The following is a 13,060-nucleotide window of genomic DNA, read 5'->3' on the forward strand; positions in this document are numbered from 1 at the left end:
AGTTCGATTATAATGTTATTCTGTAAGGCTGAAAAATACGTCTGACACTGTGTTTCAAAATTCGCACCAAGTGTCTCGGGCTGACGACATCACTGCGATGTCATCAGCCCGCCTTTTTCAGTCGGCTGCATTCAGATGCCTGGGGGAACCTCAGTGCTCCGGCAATGATCCCTCCCAGAGGAGGGTTACAAAGTGTGCCTCGCAGGCACGTCCTGTGCTTTCCAAGTGGCCTCCCGACAACCGCATAGGTGTATAATATGCAGCTTTACATCGGGGTATTTTGGCCACCTGAAAGTGCCTAAAGGCACACATTGAACTTTTCTCCAGCATATCAAGCTAGAAGGTACTAAGTGGAGGCTCTCAAGTGTCAAAACAGAAGCCCTGTAGAGGTCATTACATTAAATGGGATATTTAAAGACCACAAATTATCATTTCAGATTAAAAACCTGATCGTTACTATTAAAATATTAATGAGTTTGGGGAAAAAAGCACACAATTTAGTGTGGGAAAATACAGATGGAAATGATTTATAAAAATAAACAGGAGCAGAACACAACAGGGTTAAAATATATTAAGTTCTGTCCACTTTTACTCAAACCCAAACTCCGACCTTTGAGAGAGAGAGAGAGATACACTTTTGCAGTTCCCCTAACTGATTTACTCCTTTGTTGTTCATACGAACACCATTTTAAGCGTTGTTTCAAGACCTACGTTAAATTTTCTACTGACAATATCCGAAGATGAAACATGTTATCGACAAAAGCAGGCTTGTAATTAGCAGTTCTTAAAATACATGGAGAAAATTTAGGCATCAAAGAGAAATAATTTATCAGAGCACATTTTTCATATATTACTTCAAGTTAGCAGGGAAGCCCCATTGCTGATCATTTTTCCCATTTACATATTGCTTTCAGAAGATTAACCACTTTCCACTTTAGAACCCTTTTTCAAATGGACCCCTTCTTGAATAGGTGCGAACAATCCTGGCTAATTAGTTTACTGCTGGGTCCCATCCGGCTGGATGGGGCTTTTGTCTCAGGAGAGTGACTGCGGAAGTAGGAGGCTGCTCTAATAGCAGCATGGAGTAAATAACAACTTTGTGTCTTAAATCTCTCATTTTAAATCAAGCTGAAAAAGGTCACCTGCAAATCGGAACAACAGCAAACCCACCTTTGAGGACAAATTAAACTTGGTTCTTTTTTCAATTCAATTCTAAATGCATGCTGTAGCATTTGATGGTTCAAAAGCCTTGCAAGAAATACCTTATTATATATATTACCTTATGTAATGTGTATGTAAGTCCAGAAAAGTTATTTGATTCACAGGCCTTATATTATACCCCCAAGTAAAGATGTTAAGAAGTGAGCCATACATGTGTGTTATAACATTTGTTTAGAAAACAGCACTTTAAAATGCTTACTGCAGGTGTACATTTTTACTGCTACCTTTTTAAATCAGAATATTCACTTTCAAACCATCCTTATTTTTGGTAAAAACACTCCAATTCTCTTTATGAGAATGTGATGCACTGTGGTGACAGTAAGCAGACACAAGATTCAAAAGAATCTTTTATTCTACTTAAAGTCTTCTGTTGTAGTTAGCTACAACTCTGTGACTGGCCTCGAGGGATCGGATGTGGCTCATATCCTGGCGGATGATTGACAGCCGGCCAGGTGTGGTGTGTCCTCCGGTGATCTTCCTGCAGGTACACAAGTCGTCCCCTGCAGTAGGCTAGTGATATATCACCACAGAGGAGGACTCTTTAATCTCTTTTTTTTTTAACTTTATTTAAGATTTTTATAACATGAATAAAATAGAAAATTACAGTAAAAAGATTAAACATAAGATAATAAAAATTACAATACTACATCGGCAGACTAAATAAACTAAACCCCCCCCCCCAAATTAGTACACAACATTAATAACCTAGCTTAAAGTTAGTCCAACCCCCCCAAATAAAGAGTGAAAGAGTGAAGAGTTAATAAAATGAACAATAATTATATATAAAAAAAACCCTTGCACAAAAAAAGATAAAACATAACAAATAAAGATACTAACATCAAAAAAAAGAAGAATTTTTTTTTAAAAATTATCAATACTAAAATATCAAACTTAAAAACATATTTAAATCAAACATAAATTTAGCAAACGGAGTCCACTTCAACCTATAAAAAGACAACCTATCCTGAATTGAAAAAGATATCCTTTCCATAGTCAAACAGAACTTCATCTCCAAATACCACCTATCTAAAGCTAATATATTTCTATCTTTCCAAGTAAGAGCTATACATTTCTTGGCCACAGCTAAAGCTAAATAGATAAAAGAAATCTGATAATCTTGTAGGCCCAAATCAATTAATGATTGCATATTCCCTAATAAAAATATACCAGGATCTAATACAAGACAAATATAATATAAACTATTAAATATAGATTGAATACCTTTCCAAAACTGTTGCAATCGATCACAAAACCAAACAGTTTGCAAAAAAATATTAGCCGTCTGGTCACAACGAAAACAGCAATCCGACTTACTAAGACCAAACTTTTTTAGTTTCTCCGGTGTTAAATATAACTGATGTATAAAATTGTAATTAATCATCGCTAATCTAGCATTAACCAATTTCCTAATACTATTCTGACAAATTTCCATCCAAGCTTCTTCAGCTATTATAAAACCTAATAGCCATTTCAACTTATCCTTATCCCAATCTTTTTTACTATCAATTTCTTGTAAAATACAATACAAATCAGATATATATCCCTTTTGAGGAATATATATTCCTCAAAATTAGAATCAGGCAATAAAATCATATGTCGACCACATATCTGTTTTACAAAAGATCTTAATTGATAATACACAAATACAGAGTTTCCACTAATACCAAATTTCCTTTGTAATTCATCAAAAGAACAAAAACATCCCTCAGAAAAACAATTGGATAATTTTTTTATTCCCTTCCTTTCCCTCTGTTTCAAAGTAATATTATAGACTGTAAAAGGAACAAGTTGATTGTTATATAATGGCAATCGTCCAGACCATTTATTTTTGAGCCCCAATTTATTAATTTTACTTGTCCATAAGTTTAATAAATGCTTCAATATTGGGACATCATAAGTTCGTAATAAATTTTTATTCCATCGAAACAAAAAATTATGAGAAATTTTTTCTGAAATAACGCCATTTCTATCTTTGCCCAGCTGGGTGGATCGTCCATGTTCATTAATGCACTAAGAAATTTAAATTGAGGTGCTTCATAATAATGTTGAAAATTTGGTAATCTTAAACCTCCAAATTGAAAATCCCACATCAGCTTTCTCATCGCTACCCTCGGAAATTTTCCCTTCCATAAAATGTCTCTAATTGCTTTATATAAATCCTTAAAAAAACTTTTATTTAAAAAACAAGGAATTGATTGGAAACAAATATTGTATTCGGGGAAAAATATTCATTTTTATAGTATTAATCGTCCCTAATAGACCCAAAGGCAAATCCTTCCACTTAATGAAATCTAATTTAATCCTTTTTATTAAAGGAAGATAATTAATTGAATATAAATCTTGAAATTCCGTATTAACATTAATTCTTAAATATTTAATTTGTGTGGTCCACTTCAAATTTGTAATACTTTTATACATTGAATAATCATTTTTACAAATTGTTAAAATTTCACTTTTAGTCCAATTTACTTTATAACCAGATAATTGACCATAAATTTCTAAACATTCTTGAATTGCTGGTAAAGAAATACCCGGATCCACCAAATATAATAAAACATCATCAGCAAATAAATTAATATTATATTCCTCATTCAAAACTCTCATGCCTTTAACACTTTCATTTTGATGTATTAATTGTGCCAAAGGCTCAATAACTATAGCAAATAAAGCAGGTGACAATGGGTATCCTTGTCTAGTAGACCTTGTTAAATTAAAAGAATCTGAAATCTGCTCATTGACAGCACTTCTGGCCTTCGGACTATTATATAAAGCCTTTATCAATCCAATAAATGAAGAACCAAAACAAAATTTCTCAAGTACTTTAAACAAAAACTTCCATTCCACTCTATCAAAAGCCTTTTCTGCATCCAGTGAAACCACTATTGGATAATTCATCTGAGATTTAGATTTATTTATCAAAGTTATTAAACACAAAATATTATCTGACGCATATCTATTTTTTATAAATCCTGTTTGATCACTATGTATTATTTTAGGCAAATATTGAGCTAATCGATTAGCCATAGCTTTTGCTACAATTTTATAATCTACATTTAACAGCAATATTGGTCTATAAGAAGAAACCTGTAAAGGACCTTTATCTTTTTTTGGTATAACTGTAATTATTGCATTAGAACAAGACTCGGGTAATCAAAAAGTATCATAAATTTGTTGTAGAACATCCTTATATATAGGAAATATATCAGCATAAAAAGTTTTATAAAACTCTATAGAAAATCCATCTTCACCAGGTGCCTTTCCATTTGGCATATCTCTTATCGCCGTTTCTATTTCCTTTTCTGTAAAGGATTTATCTAATTCCTGTCTATCTTCTTGATTCAATTGTGGCAATTTAATATTTTTCAAAAAAGAATCTATAGCATCCTCAGTTACATCTTTACATTCTGAAGTATATAATTTTTTATAAAAATTACAAAATTCCTCATTAATTTCCTTTTGACTAAAAGTAATACCCAATTTCTTTCTAATTACTGGTATAATTCTAGATAATTGTTCCTTTTTTAACTGCCATGACAAAACTTCATGAGCTTTCTCAACCCATTCATAAAATTTATGTTTAGTTCGATTCATTAAACATTCAAACCAATAAGTTTGTAATTCATTATATTTAAATTTTAAATTAGTTAACTGATTCTTTTGCATTTCAGTAGCAATTTTTGAAATTCCTTTTCAGTAACAGTTATCTTTTTCTCTAAATCTTCAATCTCTTTAATTCTCTCTTTCTTTACTTTAGAAGCATAACTAATAATTTGACCTCGTAAAAAATCCTTCATTGCATCCCATAAAACAAAATGACTAGAAACAGAATTACTATTATTACTAATAAAAACCTCAATTTGTTGTTTTAAATAACTAATAAATTCCGGTTTTTGCAGTAACATAGTATTAAATCTCCATCCTGGAGCTCTCTGAACATCCTGTAAACTCTGATATTCTAATAATAATAATGAATGATCTGAAACCAATCTTGCCTTATAATCCACAGATGTAACCCTATCCTGCAAATGTGTTGAAATTAAAAAATAATCAATTCGTGACGAATAAAAAGAAAAATCTTTCTCTGTAGGATTAAATCTTCGCCAAATATCAACTAAATTCAAATCTGACATCATATTAGTTACTTGAACTGCCATCTTCGATTTCTTAATTACTCTTGGATACTTGTCCAATAAAGGCTCCAATACCACATTCAAATCTCCCCCAATCATCACATTAGAATTTGATTGTCCAAGTAATAAAGACATATCGACAACAAAAGCTGTATCCTCAACATTCGGAGCATAAACATCAAGCAAAGTCCAAGCTTCATTAAAAATTGTACAGTTCAATTTTAATAATCTTCCGCCATTTTTCTCTTCATTTTGTAACTGAAATGTAAATCCATGTGCACCAAAATTGCCACTCCTTTTGCTTTTGAATTAAATGAAGAATAAAAAACTTGTCCAACCCATTCATGTTTGAGTTTCAAATGTTCCTTATCTGTCAAATGAGTTTCCTGTAAAAATGCCACATCAAATTTTAATTTTTTTAAGTAAGCAAGTACTATCTTACGCTTAATGGGATTATTTAAACCCTGGACATTAAAAGAAGCAAACTTCAATTTAGATATTCCTTACAACAACTCAACACAAGAAAAAAAAGAAAAAAAAAGAAAGGAGAAAAAAAACCCCAAAAGAAAAAAAACCCTTTCTCTTATTCCCTCTTAAAACTACAATCAAAAACAAATTTTAAAAAAAGAGATTTTTTTTAATTAAAAAAAAATGTAATAAAAAAAACTTCACTCCTTAACCCAAAAATTAAGAAAAAAAACAGGCAGGAGGTTACTACTACCCCCTCCTGTTTAAACCGCACAATGCGGTAACTCCCACAAAATACTGGGTGTGAGATAACTCACACGTAGCTGACGACTTCTGGAAAATAGTGCCCACCCAGTTCCCTCTCCCAACTCCCATTTCATATTAAACTATCATCAATGATTAAGATCTTCCAAAAAAAAATGTATTTTTTTTAAATCAATTTTATCACTTCGACCACCATTGTTTCCATTTCTTCTTGGAATCTGATTCCCATCTTGTATCTCCACTCTCTTTGGAGACCGAGGAAGACTACATCATTCTTGAAATTGCATGATCGGTAAAGATTGAGCAAAGTCCATAGCTTCTTTAGGATTATCAAAAAACTTTGGCTGATATCCATCCTGAAAAATCTTCAATACCGCAGGATACCTAAAAGTTGCCTTATATCCTTTTTTCCACAACAACTCTTTCACAGAATTAAATTCACGTCATTGAAACATAATTTCTTGACTCAGATCCGAATAAAAAAAGACACGATTATTCTGAAACATCAAAGGAGATCTATTTTGCTGAGCGTTTCTAATAGCCACACGTAAAATTGTCTCTCTATCACAATAATTTATACAACTGACCAGAACAGGTCTTGGATTCTGTCCTGAAAAAGGTTTCCTTCTTAAAGCTCTGTGAGCATGTTCCAATATTAAACCTTCAGGAAACTTATCTTGCCCTAACACTCGTGGAATCCATTCGGTAAAAGATTTTCTTGGATCTGGCCCTTCTATATCTTCTGGCAAACCAACAATTTTTACATTGTTCCGTCTTGATTGGTTCTCCAAATAATCAACTTTTTTTGTTAGATTTTTATTTTGAATCTGCAATGTTTCAGTTGTTTTGTTTACATCTTGCAGTTGATCTTGTACATCAACTAAACCTTGATCACACATATCAAGTCTTTCAGTGGTTTCAAGTTTAAATGCTCCATAGTCTGCCATCTGTTGAGTATTGATATTCACCAATTCATTAAGCTTAGAATGGACGTGAGTTATAGAGCTACCTAGCTGTTTCATTGAAGAATACATCTTAAATTCAAGATTCTTAACAATCATATCAGCAAAAGTAGATTCAGACATGGTAGGATCCTGCTGTTTCTGAGAAACCAAAGGGTCTTCTGTCCCTTCCCTTGGTTTAGCAGCCTTTCTTGCAGTATGGCTCCGTGTAGAAACTCCTGCTACAGCCCCCTCAGCAACATCAGGAGGCTGATAGTCAGGGTTATCCTTATCCTTAAGCCACATGTCATCAAAAGCTTCCATTATATCCATGCCTGGGAAAATGTCATGACTGGTGGTGCATTTCGCAGCGCCACCGCTATATCAATCGGAGGTCGGCTCTTTAACTCTCCAGCTGGCGGCGCCCCAGCTGATTCAGCTGTCAAAGTCTCGGTGACAGCGCTCACAGCGGTTGCTGTTTGAAATACACGCACCCGGCCAGCCCTTTGTTCTAAAGCCAGCCGAGTGCCTTCTTTAGAGAGCCCTACCGGTACAGAGCGGAGCTCCAATGCCGAATCCTGCGCTTCTTCTCCTGGATCCATTCCACGCTGAGTCCTGGCTTCTTGTAAACAGGTAGGCTCAGATAATTTCGGGAAATGTAATTTTTTAACAATCTGTTGGTGTTTTCTTTTACTTTTTTTTAAACAAATGTACCATTAGGCATTAATTCAACTACCCTTACTATTTTTAAACTTTTTAAAGAATTTTAACGGGCACTTAAAAACAAAACAATAAATCAGAGTCAGGAGAGGACTGGAAGGCACGTCTGTTCCTTACGCCATCTTGCCACGCTCCCCCTCAGGACTCTTTAATCTCAATCATAAATTAACTTAGTGTGGCTGCAAACTGAAAAAGAAATTCAATCAATAAATGGTTAAATTGAAAATTGACAGAGAATGCTTAAAAATTTCCATTCCATTGAGCTGCAGAAACACACTAACAGAGACAAGATTAGCCAAAAGAGCAGGCAGACAGAAAGTTTATGGACAACTGGGACAGTGAGAAAATTAAAAGCTGTTTTTTAACAGTAGAGGGATGCCTCTGTCATTGAGACCCAACCCTGGGAATAGAGGGGTCGTGCCCCTACATCCCAATACTTAGTTATAAATTATGCCACACATGTGTATAGTACTTGATATCTTTGTTACTTGCTTATGTGAACAATTACATCCACATTGGCAAGGAGGGAATGATAAATATTACTGTAGTGACAGATTATAGATATGTTTTTGGGAGATAAATTGGGGCAGGTTTTTTAGGATAGATCACATACAAACACTTTAAAATAGATCTTATTTAAAACACTGGCGCTCTGCTCATGCTAGACAGTCCGGCTCCAAGACCCTTTGTAAAAGCTTTGGAGAGTGCTCAAGAAACTTCACTAATGGATTGTTGTTTACAAAAAGGCAACAGGTGAAAGAAAAAAAAGGCTTTTCTCTGAGAGAGAGAGAGAGAGAGAGAGAGAGAGAGAGAGAGAGAGAGAGAGAGAGAGATTTGGAAGATGGGTCATACCTGGTCAAAGCCCTTTTTGTTCATACAAGAGGAGAGGACTGCCTGTCTAATTTTTCACTTGCAATAAGTGAAACAAAAAGGAACTCTGTGGTGAACTGAAAGAAAGGTTATTATCTGGAAACCCTAAGGAGGAAAGTTTCTTCGGTAAGACACTTAAGTGGCTAGTTACAAGGAATCAGTTGTGGGTGTCCAGCGAACAACAAATCTCTCTCTGAAAACTGACAAGAACCTTACTGAGTGGTAACCATTTACCTTTCAAGCACCAAAGCCTGGTGAACTTCATAAGTGTTAAATTCTGTGCATAGTATAGGAATTGCCTGCAACCAGGAATCTTGGAGGAATGAAAAGTGAGATTGGCCTGTGAATCAAAGAACTTTTCTGGACTTACATACACATTACATAAACATGCACTTAGAATTAGAACTAGGTTAGTTAAGTTAATAGTATAAGTTAAAGTTTGATCTTGTTTTCATGTTTAAAGATAATTAAAAGCAACTTTAGTTTAAGTAACCATTTGTCTTGGTGAATATCTATTGCTTCTGGGTTTTGGGGTCCTCTGGGCTCGTAACATTTTTCGGGGCTTGACCTTTCAGATTGAAAATTGGAGTTTTGGGATCTTTTCTTTTGGAGTTTTTGTAATTTATTAGTTAATTGGGTTTTTTTTTTCAAGCTCATTTAAAGCTTGTGTGTGTGGAAAAGCAGCAGCAATGGATGCTCATATATTTTTGTTACAACCATCACCTGCAGAGCAGCAGAACAAGAGGAAAGAGGAACTGATGGTTATTTTTAAGGCATTAAAGCTGACTGAAGTCAAGCATTGGATGAGGAAAATACAAATACAGAGGATTATAATGAAATATTATATAGGTGAAGGAAAATTTGTTGATAAAGACTTAGATAATTTTCCAGAGGATAGATCTTTTCAGTAGCAATTGGAGTTGAAGAAAATGAAGGTGGAAGAGGAAAGAGAGAAATGGAATGTTGAGTTTCAGAGACAACAATATGAGGTTAAAAAACAAAGAGAAGAGGCTGAAAAACAGGATATATGAGGCAAACGGAAAAAAGAAGGAAATATGAGTTAGAGGTGGCTGAAAAAAAGAGGGAGGATGATGAAAGACAAAGAAAATATGACTTGGGAAAGATTGAAAGGGACAGACAGTTTCAATTAGAGAAGTTAAAATTGAAATGGAAAGAGGTAAGAGAATTTAGGCTGTAAATCCTGGGGAGAGATTTTTAGTTAGTAGAGAGGTAAATCTAGTTCCTCCTTTTGATGAGGGAGATATAGATACATATTTTCAGCTTTTTGAAAAGGTTGCTCAGAAGATGCCCCAAAAATGCCCTCTTATGCTCCAAAATGTATTGAAGAGAAAAGCACAAATTACATACTCTAGTTTGACTACAGAACAAGTGGCAAATTATGATGCTGTTAAACAAGCTTATGAATTGGTCCTGGAAGCATATAGACACAAATTTAGGAGTTTGGTGAAAACATGGAACCAATCTTATATGGATTTTGCTCTGGGAAAATCTGCATGTTTTGAACGTTGGTGCGCCTCAAAAGGAATAAATAATGATTTTGAAAGATTGAGAGAATTGATATTAATTGAGGAAATTAAAAGGTGTATTCCAAATGAAATTAAATTATACCTGGATGAGAAAGATGTGAAGATGTGGTGGCAAATGGCTAGATTAGTGGATGAATTTGCCCTGATTCACAAAAATACACTTCAGAATAGTAGGGCATTTTCAGAGAGTTAATGTGGAACAGATTAGTAAGCCTGAAATTAAGTCTGGTGAGAATGTTAAGAGAAAAGATGAAGGTAAGGTGGGAAAGGACAGAACTTCTGGATTTGTTTGTAATTTTTGTAAGAAACCTGGTCATGTTATTGCAAGTTGTCTGGTGTTGAAAAAGAGATGAGAAAAGGAGGTTTTACTAGAAGCATGTATTCAAACAGTTGAATTTAAGGAGAGCAGATGTTGCAAACCTGGTGAGCGTGTCATGGATGTTTTTAAACCTTTTGTGTCAGAGGGCTTGGTTTCAGTAAACATGGGGGATTCACAGATTCCAGTTAAAATTCTTAGAGACACTGGAGCTGCTCATTCACTGTTGTTGGAAAATGTTTTGACTCTTAATCAAAAGACTGACACAGGGGAGATAACTTTGATTAAGTGTGCTAGAGGTGAGGTAGAGTCAGTGTCTCTTCACAACATAGTGCTGAATTCAGAATTGGTTAAATGACCTGTTGTAGTCAGAGTAATTTCAAAGTTACCCATCCAGGGAGTCTCATTTTTATTAGGGAATGATTTGGCAGAGGAGAAAGTTGGGTCAGTTTGGAGATTAATAAATCAGCCTGGAAAGGATGATTTTAGGAAAATTGTGAGATATATCCTGCATGTGCTGTAACAAGGTATTTGTCTAAGGAAATGATGAGAGGTGAGGAAGATCCAGTTGATAGAGACTGCCTAGTGCATCTGAAATAGACTTGAAAGAGCAGGTTAATTGTGAGCGTCAGGATTTCTCTTTGTGAAGGAAAGAGTTAATTAAGCAAAGAAAACAGATACAGATCTTCTTGACTTAAAAAAGAGACAAAGTAGTAAGTGAACAGGAGATTAAAGATATGGCTTGTGGATAAAGGGTGAATTGTTGATGAGGAAATGAAGACCTCTTGATATTCCTGCTAATGAAGAATGATGGGGGGGAGGGGCGCAGGTGTGATTCATCAGCTGGTCGTTCCTAGAAATTACCGGAATTAAATTTTAAATCTAGCCCACAGTACACCTTTGGATGGTCATCTTAGTGTAAAGATAACTATGAATAAGATTTTGAAACAATATTTCTTGCCTGGTTTGAGGAAAGATTTTGTAAATTGGTGCCAGACATGTCACTTTTGTCAGGTTGTGGGGAAACCTAACCAGGGTCCTCCAGTAGTTCCATTGCAACCTATTCTTGTTGTTGGGGAACCTTTCACTAGGGTTATTATTGTGAGAAACAGAAGTAACTTCACAGAATTTGCTCGAGACTTAAATTGAGAACAAAGAACATTTATTATACAACAATGCAAAGTTGGGTGCTTTCCCTTTCCCTGGGAATACACACACGTACTGGGGCTCACCCAACTTTTATACAGTTCATTTCAGTGTAGAGGTACCCTCCCCCCCCTTACATTCTTCTGCCTCCTGGATAAGTTTGGCATTAGGAAATCCTGTCTGCCTATGTGCTGTTTCTGTGAACTTGGGGGACAAGGGGGTATCCTGTCTGTGTCCCATCATGTCATTGTCCTTATTCACAAACCTGCCTTTGTCCTTATTCACACCTTCCCAACCCTCAGGGCTACTAACTCTTATATGCAGAACTTGCTAATTCTATCTAAGCTTACTAATTACATATGCAGAACTTGCTGACTCTCTCTAAGGCTAGAAGACTAACTTTACTTCCTACATTCTATTATCTACCCTTATCCTATTCATACTGGCTTTATTCATTACACATATTTTCATATTAGTTTTACTCATCTCTCACATTATAGGTTGTGTAAGGTCCCCTGCCTAAAACTAAGTCTGGGTATCAGTACTTATTAACAATTACGTGTCTTCTTTGGCTTGGCTTCGCGGACGAAGATTTATTGAGGGGTAATGTCCATGTCAGCTGCAGGCTCGTTTGTGGCTGACAAGTCCGATGCGGGACAGGCAGACACGGTTGCAGCGGTTGCAGGGGAAAATTGGTTGGTTGGGGTTGGGTGTTGGGTTTTTCCTCCTTTGTCTTTTGTCAGTGAGGTGGGCTCTGCGGTCTTCTTCAAAGGATGTTGCTGCCCGCTAAACTGTGAGGCACCAAGATGCACGGTTTGAGGTGATATCAGCCCAATGGCGGTGGTCAATGTGGCAGGCACCAAGAGATTTCTTTAGGCAGTCCTTGTACCTCTTCTTTGGTGCACCTCTGTCACGGTGGCCAGTGGAGAGCTCGCCATATAACACGATCTTGGGAAGGCGATGGTCCTCCATTCAGGAGACGTGACCTACCCAGCGCAGTTGGATCTTCAGCAGCGTGGATTCGATGCTGTCGGCCTCTGCCATCTCGAGTACTTTGATGTTAGGGATGAAGTCGCTCCAATGAATGTTGAGGATGGAGTGGAGACAACGCTGGTGGAAGCGTTCTAGGAGCTGTAGGTGATGCCGGTAGAGGACCCATGATTCGGAGCCGAACAGGAGTGTGGGTATGACAACGGCTCTGTATACGCTAATCTTTGTGAGGTTTTTCAGTTGGTTGTTTTTCCAGACTCTTTTGTGTAGTCTTCCAAAGGCGCTATTTGCCTTGGAGAGTCTGTTGTCTATCTCGTTGTCGATCCTTGCATCTGATGAAATGGTGCAGCCGAGATAGGTAAACTGGTTGACCGTTTTGAGTTTTGCGTGCCCGATGGAGATGTGGGGGGGCTGGTAGTCATGGTGGGGAGCTGGCTGATGGAGGAC

The sequence above is a fragment of the Narcine bancroftii genome, chromosome 3 (assembly GCF_036971445.1).
Source record: "Narcine bancroftii isolate sNarBan1 chromosome 3, sNarBan1.hap1, whole genome shotgun sequence".
Lineage (NCBI taxonomy): Eukaryota > Metazoa > Chordata > Chondrichthyes > Torpediniformes > Narcinidae > Narcine > Narcine bancroftii.